The sequence below is a fragment of the Felis catus genome, chromosome A1 (assembly GCF_018350175.1).
Source record: "Felis catus isolate Fca126 chromosome A1, F.catus_Fca126_mat1.0, whole genome shotgun sequence".
NCBI lineage: Eukaryota > Metazoa > Chordata > Mammalia > Carnivora > Felidae > Felis > Felis catus.
The window spans coordinates 97,916,935-97,925,215 of NC_058368.1; the positions used below are offsets into that span (position 1 = coordinate 97,916,935).

The 8,281-nt window shown below is 40.2% G+C and overlaps 1 long non-coding RNA gene across 1 annotated transcript; it reads left to right on the forward strand.

Annotated features, from left to right (window-relative positions):
* The first annotated feature begins 732 nt into the window (after positions 1-732).
* Positions 733-6,310, forward strand: LOC123384600. The gene is made up of 3 exons (XR_006595962.1): positions 733-3,585; positions 3,725-3,846; positions 5,493-6,310. It is a non-coding gene; the product is annotated as an uncharacterized LOC123384600 (long non-coding RNA).
* Positions 6,311-8,281: the final 1,971 nt, after the last annotated feature.

Consider the following 8,281-nt stretch of genomic DNA (forward strand, 5'->3'; position numbering starts at 1 on the left):
ACAGTTGACTAATATGTGATAAGCTTGTGTTCCAGGCAGATGAATCTGAATCTTACATGGTTTATAAATGGGAGGAGCACAGTATTATAGAAACTGGGTTATTGGTTTGAGAGAACTGAGTTCTCTCACCATATCAACCTTATGGAAGGTATAGTTTACTGTGATAAGGTCAAAGGCCATGCACATGGCAGATTAAGCCAGGAGATGTCAGGCCAGGGGATGTTTGAGGAACGACTACTCTCCATTGTCCTCTGTTCTGTCTGAGATCCTGTATGATTTTGTGATCTCCCAACATGATTGCAAAATCTGCCATTAACCAACCAGGCTTGTAAACTGGCTTTAATAATTTCTTCTTATACTGTCTCACTGCACTGCCCACAAGCTACTGAATGAGACCATGTGTCATACATGTCCAATAGGGATGGCTTAGCACACAGGCCTTTCATGGACATGAGGCCCTTGTTATACATCTCTAGATATAAATGTAAGCCAGATACTAGCTTAAAAAAAAAAAAAAAGACCAGGGCCATTTGATACCCTTACTAATATATAACATAGTTAAATTTTTTTAAATTATTATTTATTTTTGAGAGAGAGACAGAGAGAGAGAGAGAGAGAGAACCCAAGCCGGGGAGGGGTAGGGAGAGAGGCAGACACAGAATCTGAAGCAGGCTCCAGGCTCTAAGCTGTCAGCACAGAGCCCGATCAGGGCTCGAAGTCATGAAAGGTGTGATCATGACCTAAGCTGAAGTCAGATGCTTAACCAACTGAGACATCCAGGTGCCCCAATAAATATTTAAAGAAAATTCATTTGTATGCACAGATTTGGTAGGAATAGCTTTAAACTGAGGTTTGCACACAAGAATGAGTCAACCAGGCAGTATCTTGGAAGGGAATTCACCAAAATGTGTTCAAATTTGATACATAGCGCCTATGAGTTAGTGATTCCTAGTATAGTCTTACAGTGTTAAAAATATACATTAAAAATTAAAAAAAATTGGACCAAATATCTGTACCTAACACCTGTAACATCTAGGCAGAATTTTAGGGCTTCTAGAAACCCTTTTTAGATGCTTTAACGTAAATCCTAAAATGAGGTTTGGAGAACCTTGGAGAATTTGGATTATTGCCATTTTACATATGGAGAATAACAAACCAAACAAAATGAGCTAGGCCTCATTACATTGTAACTTAATGGCCGGACTGAAAAGCGGAGCTTAGGGTTTATGTGGTGAAGTTAAGAAATCTAATGAGTTAAACTTCAGGTAAGTACCGTTTAGCTCTGAATTTCCAGACTGGAGCTGTATTATTGAATTTGGTGTAAAAATTCATTTCATTCAAGTGGGAACTATTAGTTGCTCAAAAATCACAGTGGAATATAATTTCCTATTTGACTTTGCTCCAAATCCATGTCTGATGGCTTGGCAATGATAAAAAATTAAAGTGTAAAGATATGTGCAGGAATAATAATTAGTCTGTGAGGACAGAACTAGTAACAGGTAGGAATTGTAGGCTACTGTCTTAGGCTATGAAGTCATCCGTAATCATCTTGCTAACAGTTTTGGAGCCATGATGTTGTGCTGAATGTCAAGTATTAACCGACTCAGTTTGTAGGTTGTGAAGTCTCTGTAGGAAGCAAAGTGTTGTTTGCTTTTCCCCTGAATTGTTGCTGAAGTACATTCCCAAAAGATTATCATTTTAAATGATCATCATTAAAAAAAGTCTTTTTCCTCTGAGAATAAAATTTGGAACATTCTACTCTAGACTGAAGGTTTGGGTGGCTTCCTGTATGTAAGCTCATGGTCATGGGCAATTTTGAACTTTCCCCTCTCCTCATCACGGGAAGTCGGGAGGAGCCCAGACAAGGTGCTCGTGGTGGAAATGCATGAGAAAGATTGGATAGTAGAAGAAAACATAGGAGTAGGTATTCACTAAAACCATTTAATGTGCTCATTCAGAAGATAAATCTGAAGGATGTGAAAAGATCTAGAAATGGAAGACAACGCCAAAAGTAGAACTGGGGCAATATACATTCAGGTGCGCACGGAGCATGGAAGGGTCTGTTTTTGTATTTATTGGTTTTTGAGTGTGTGGCTTACTTGTTGTGGAGAGCAGGTGTGAACATAAGCTTTGTGTATGTGCAATACTCTTGTTTCCTCTTGCTGCAAATCCCTGGCCTCGGGTAGGATTAAATTCAGTAATGGTTAGTGGGTGTGACTCAACAAAGGAGCAGATCTCAAGAAGCAGTTCAGTTAAAGAACTTTATTCAGTAACTAATAATTGCATGAGAAGATAAGGCATGTTTTCAGCTGACACATACAAACAATGGAAACATTTTACACGAAAAACAGGCCATCTCTGCTACACATGTTTGCGCTCACTGGGATAACAATCCCAGGAGAAATAAAGTATTTTTCAGTTAGTTGGGTTGTTATCAAGTTCCTACCACTGTACTCCTGAAAGTGCTTTTTTTTCCCCCCGTATGAATACTTGCAGACTTTGTAGAGTAGATACAATGAGCTGGACCACGTATTCCCTGTAGGTAAAATAAATAAAATAAATAAAATAAAATAAAATAAAATAAAATAAAATAAAATAAAATAAAATAAAATAAAATAAAATAAAATAAATAAAAGTTTTACCCTGTAGGTAAAACTAGGACCCAAGTGCATTGTGAATGACCAAGCATTCGTTTTATTCCAAGGAGGGTGTTGGGTAAGTGCTTCTGGTTGTGGGCCAGATGTTGTTTGACAACCCAAGGTAGTGGCCACAGAGACCGGCCGTGTCACCTCAGAAAGGGTGTGTTTGCCAACACCGTCACTCCTTCTGGGGGCCATCTTTCTCATCATTTGCCACACGTCTCCCACAAAGTTGTTTTAGATGACAGATGCTTCTCGCACGGAAGCTTTGAGTTAACTACCTTTCTAGAGATTCTTTTCCAGCTCAAGCTGGGATTACTGGAGCCGTTCGGCAAATGAGCATGGACTGGACCAGCTGTTCCATTTCTCACACGCTGAGACCCTTCAACTTGTTGGATGCCTGGTACTATTTGTCAGCACAGGTGCTGCAGGTGGAAAGCTATTAAACTGTCATTTATGCTGCATTTATCTAGAGGCATGCAAGTCTCCCGGAGCTGGAAAGGGTTATGCTCTTAAGTGAGAGGATTCAAAGGAAGTTTACATCTTGGGGTGAGAAGCAGACGTGTAGGCAAAGACCCTGTTTGCTGATAACGCCTCCTTGGTTTCTGGGCTCCTTCAGTGCTTTGTCCCCCCGCTGCCCCTCCAGATGCCGCTGTGCTGGATTCATTAGCGGATTAACCCTCCTTTTCATTTTCATGCGAGTAATAAACACTGGTCTCATTGGTGTGCTGCTGACTTTGCACTTGTTTTGAATTTGCTAGCTGGCTGCAGTTTATCCTTTAAGGCACATCTGAAATTATCTTTTTTTTTTTTTGATGCAGTGTGAAGAAAAGTGATTAGAGATGGTCTGAAAGACTAGACCACTACACGAATGGATGACTCCCCCCCCCCAAAAAAAAAAAAACAAAACAAAACAAACCAAAAACAACATCTGGAAGAGAAGCAGGTGGGATAAATACTTCCTGGCAGGGTAGGGCAGGTCTATTGTGGGTGTGCTTGGGAGACAAATATGGAAATCCTTTAGCCTTCCTATTAGAGACTGGGAGGTAAAAGGACATCTTTCAAGTTCTGTTAATTTGTTTAAGAAATGACCTCATCCTTGCATCTGAATGTGTCTGGATGCAAGTCCCAGTTGAATGGAACCCGTTGGACTCCTGATGTTATGGTGGAGCACTGCTATACCTCCTTAGTGAGATGCCTGAATAAGGTGGGTCTTTTTCTTTTTTTTTTTTTTTTTAATTTATGTATTTATTTTGAGAGAGAGAGAGAATGAGAGAGAGTGAGAGACAGAGAGAATGTGCTCATGAGCAGGGGAAGGGCAGAGGGAGAGAAAGAGAATCCCAGGTGGCCCAAGGCAGGTCTTTTAAATTACTCTGTTTCCTTTGGAAAGGAGGTTAAAAGAGTAGCTTTGTATCTTAGGGAATCTATGGCATGTCAGTGCATCTTGCAGTGATATTCCTTCTACTCTATTTTTTTCCCTACCACCTCCTTCTCAGAATATACAGAAGACAGAGGTTTCCTAGTCTCCTTTTACCGTTGGCTTTTTTTTTTTTTAGTTTATTTTTTGAGAGAGAGAGACAGAGCAGGGCAGAGAGAGAGAGAGAGAGAGAGAGAGAGAATCCCAAGTAGATTCTGTACTGTCAGCGTGGAGCCCGAGATAAGGCAGAGTCCAGCATGAGGCTGGAACCCACCAACTGTGGGATCATGACCTGAGCCAAAATCAAGAGTCTGACGCTTAACCAACTGAACCACCCAGGCACCCCACCACTGGGTTTTAAAACACCGTGTCCCTTGCCCTATGCCAAGCATGCAGCCTTCATTACCTCTTGTAATACCCCAATAAGCAGCAGAGGTAAACATTGTCAACATTGTGTTACAGACAGAAAACTGAGGTGTAGAGGGGTAAAAAAAAAAAACTCAGGCCATGTAAATAGAAAGTGATACAGACCCATGCCTCATTACAAAAGCCAGAAGCCACCCGTCCACCACTTGACTGATCTGCATTAATGCTGAATCCAGGCTTTCTTTAAAGAGGTTTGGAGAGGGCTGCCTGGGTGGCTCACTTGGTTAAATGTCAGACTCTTGACCTGGGCTCAGGTCATGATCTCATGGTTTGTGGGTTTGAGTCCTGTATTGGGCTCTGTGTTGACAATGAGAAGCTTGCTTGGGATCCTCTCTCTCCCTCTCTCTGCCATGCTCACGTTCTCTCTCTCTCTCTCTCTCTCTCTCTCTCTCTCTCTCTCAAAATAAGTATATAAACTTCATTTAAAAAAAAGTTTGGAGAAAGAGAGACCAAGTCCTTGACTTGTGTTGAAAAGGAATTACACAGACCTGAATCTCAAAATACTTTTAGATTAATAAAACAAGAAACAATGAGAAGTCCACGTATTTTCAGGGCTCAGAATAGTTGCTATTCCCCTTGTCTTGTATCCATTTTATCAAGTATGAATTGATTACATTTCAATTAAAAAAAAAAAAAGAACCACTGAAACATAAAGTGGGACAATTTAAAGTCATCTTTTTGAGATTTGACAGTCAGCATTTTACTTCCCTTTGTTGCTATGTCATAAGGCCAAATATAGATCTGATTACAAAATGTGGTTTTATTCCTCTCCATATTCTAGACAGACAGTGTGTTAAGCTGTAGTGACCTCTACTCAAAAGAGACGTGGTTGGCGAGTCACAGAATGTGGGCAATTACTCACCCAACAAGCACTGCTTCTGTGGATTGATAGACATCTTTAGCTAAAACATAGTAGTCATCTAGGAGAACTTAGCAAGGTTGAATGTTGAGAAACAATAGTTGCGTGGGTCTTGTGGGTTGTTGTCGTGAAGTCAGTCATCATTATGCAGGTCGGAGTTTGTCAAAACCTCAAACACAGAAATGGCGCCATAACTTTCTGAACTGGAATGTGGCTTTGAGAGAGTGAATGTTCAGCAACTGGAGGCCAAGAAGAGTTCCATTTTAAAGAGGAAAAACCCATAGGTCAATTACATATTGCCCACCTGGCCAGGTCTTTGCCTCTGATGCTTGGCATGTTTTTGGACTCAGTACCCCCTTTTGGCGTGTGCTTCAAGCATGTGGGCAGGTGTTTGGGTACCACTCATCAAGGGGGGTCTGCTGTTGGCTGCTGGCACTGACCAGCACCTCCTCGTGTATCTTCCTGCCCTTCTTACCCTGCATGAGAGATCACAGCTCTATTTTCTTCCTTCACTGCTAACTTCAGTCATGGTTGGGGGTTGTATCCTCTGTTGCCACCATTAATTTGGGAGCTTTGCATCTTCTTTTGAAGCTGGTTGTTTCAAGATTTGAGAATGTATATACTTAAACCTTGCCAAAAGCTTACTTGGCACAATGGTTCTTGCAAATTCTTCTTCACGTTTGAAACCAAAAAAAAAAAAAAAAAAAAAAAAAATTCTGAGTCAGTTCTGTCTTATTTTGTTGTGATTTTCTCTTACATTTTGTGAATTTCCTATTAATTCTCAATTCATTCAAGTATCAAATTTGGTATGTCCTGTATCCACTGTTCGTTTTACATTCCTCATTATCCACTGATATTTAAATTCCTGTAAGCATGTTTTTTTTTTAATTAATTTTTTTGAAGTTTATTTATTTATTTTGAGGGAGAGAGAGAGAGAGCACATGCATGAACATGGCAGAGAGAGGGAGAGAGAGGATCCCAAGCAGGCTCCACACTGTCAGTGAGCCCAACGCAGGGCTTGAACTCATGAGCCCAAATTGGACCCCTAACAAACTGAGCCACCCAGGCGCCGCTCCTGTAAGCATGTTTAATGGTGGTGCTGGCCCATGCCCTGCAAGTGTGAAGTTCTCTGAGACCTGTGAAGCAGGGGATGTGAAAAATTCAATCAGTATTTTTGCTTTTTCAGAAGAGGTGGGGCCAGAACTTCCAAGAGTCTGAAACTTGTAAAATCATTGCTATCCACAGCTGCAAGGTTGTTAAGCATCCATGAGGCATTTCAGGAGGAGATCCTTTAATTTTTCTGGTATCACATTCTGTGTCTGATAAACAATCCCTAGTGCTTACACAGTTGTCCTGTCAAGAGTCTGAAGATGTCATTTTGACATACTACACCAGTTGACTTTATCTTTCCTGTTACAATAAGTAGTCTGGAGTCCATGATAAGTAGCCTGGCACATCATGTTCAAGAATCATCAGGTTCACTAAGACCCTTTTGGCCTGAAATGTTTTCACTAGTTCCACTCACCTCATTGTGCTCAACCAGCCCTTTTAAGTTTTATTTCTTGTTTCCACTGATTGCCCTCTTAAGTCAGAGGCCCTATGACTGGCCGTTTCAGAGCAGATGCTCTCAGAGTTCACCTTGATGGATCACGGATTTGTATGTCTACCAAATGAAGTGGGAAGATACTGTGAAAAGGAAATATGTTAAGTCTATCTGTCTGACATATCATGAGACTCACTTGGCATATGGGCCAATATGCGTTCATGATTCTCATTGCCTTGTCTTTAAAGAAATATTTTTAAATTGTGGTAAAATTTACATAAGATTGTTGACAGTTTTAACCATTTTCTAAATAAGTATATAGTTCAGTGGTATTCATATTGTTGTGCAATGTGGAATTGTTGCAATATGGAAACCCTGTTCCCATCAGTCCTTGGCAATGACCATTCTACTTTCTGTCTCTATGAATTTGAGAACTTTAGGTATCTCATATAAGTGGACTCATACAACATTAGTTGTTTGATTATGTCTTATTTGCTTAATGTCTTCAAGATTCATCCATAGCATGGGTCAAAATTTCCTTCTTTCTTAAGACTGCATAATATTCCATGGTATGTATATACCACATTGTGTTTGTCCATTCATCCATTGATGGACACCTGGTTGCTTCTACCTTTTGAGCAAAGCTGCCTATGAATGGGGGAGGGCAGATACTTTTTCAAGTCCTTGCACTCAATTCTTTTAGGTGTGTATCCCAAAATTAAATTGTTGGATCTTATGATAATTCTATTTCTAATTTTTTGATGGACTGCCATACTGTTTTCCTCAGTGGCTGCAACATTTTACATCCCACCAGCAGTGTTTAAGAGTTCCAGTTTATCCACATCTTTACCAACACTTATTTTTTGTGTTTTTTAAAATGTTTCTGTATTCATTTTGAGAGAGGTTGGGGGAGGGACAGCGAAAAGGGGAGAGAGAGAATCCCAGGCAGGCTCTGCGCTGACATCGTGGGGCTCGAACTCACCACTGTGGGATCATGACCTGAATCACTATCAAGAGTCAGACGCTTAACCAACTGAGTCACCCAGGTGCCCCCCCTTTTTTAAATTTTTTATAACAACCACTCTAATACATATAAAATAGTATCTTGTGGTTTTGATCTGCATATTTCTAACACTTAGTGATATTGAATCTCTTTTCATGTACTTATTGACTATTAGTGTACTTTCTTTGGAGAAATGTCTGTTCAAGACTTTCACTCACTTTTTCATTGGGCTTTTTGTTGTTGTTGTTGTTGAGTTAAGGAGTTATTTATATATTCTGGATATTAACCACTTCTCATATGTACAAATTACATATATTTTCTTCCATTCCATGGGTTACCTTTTCACTCTCTTGATAGTGTCCTTTGATGCTCTAGTCTTTAATTTTGCTATTGT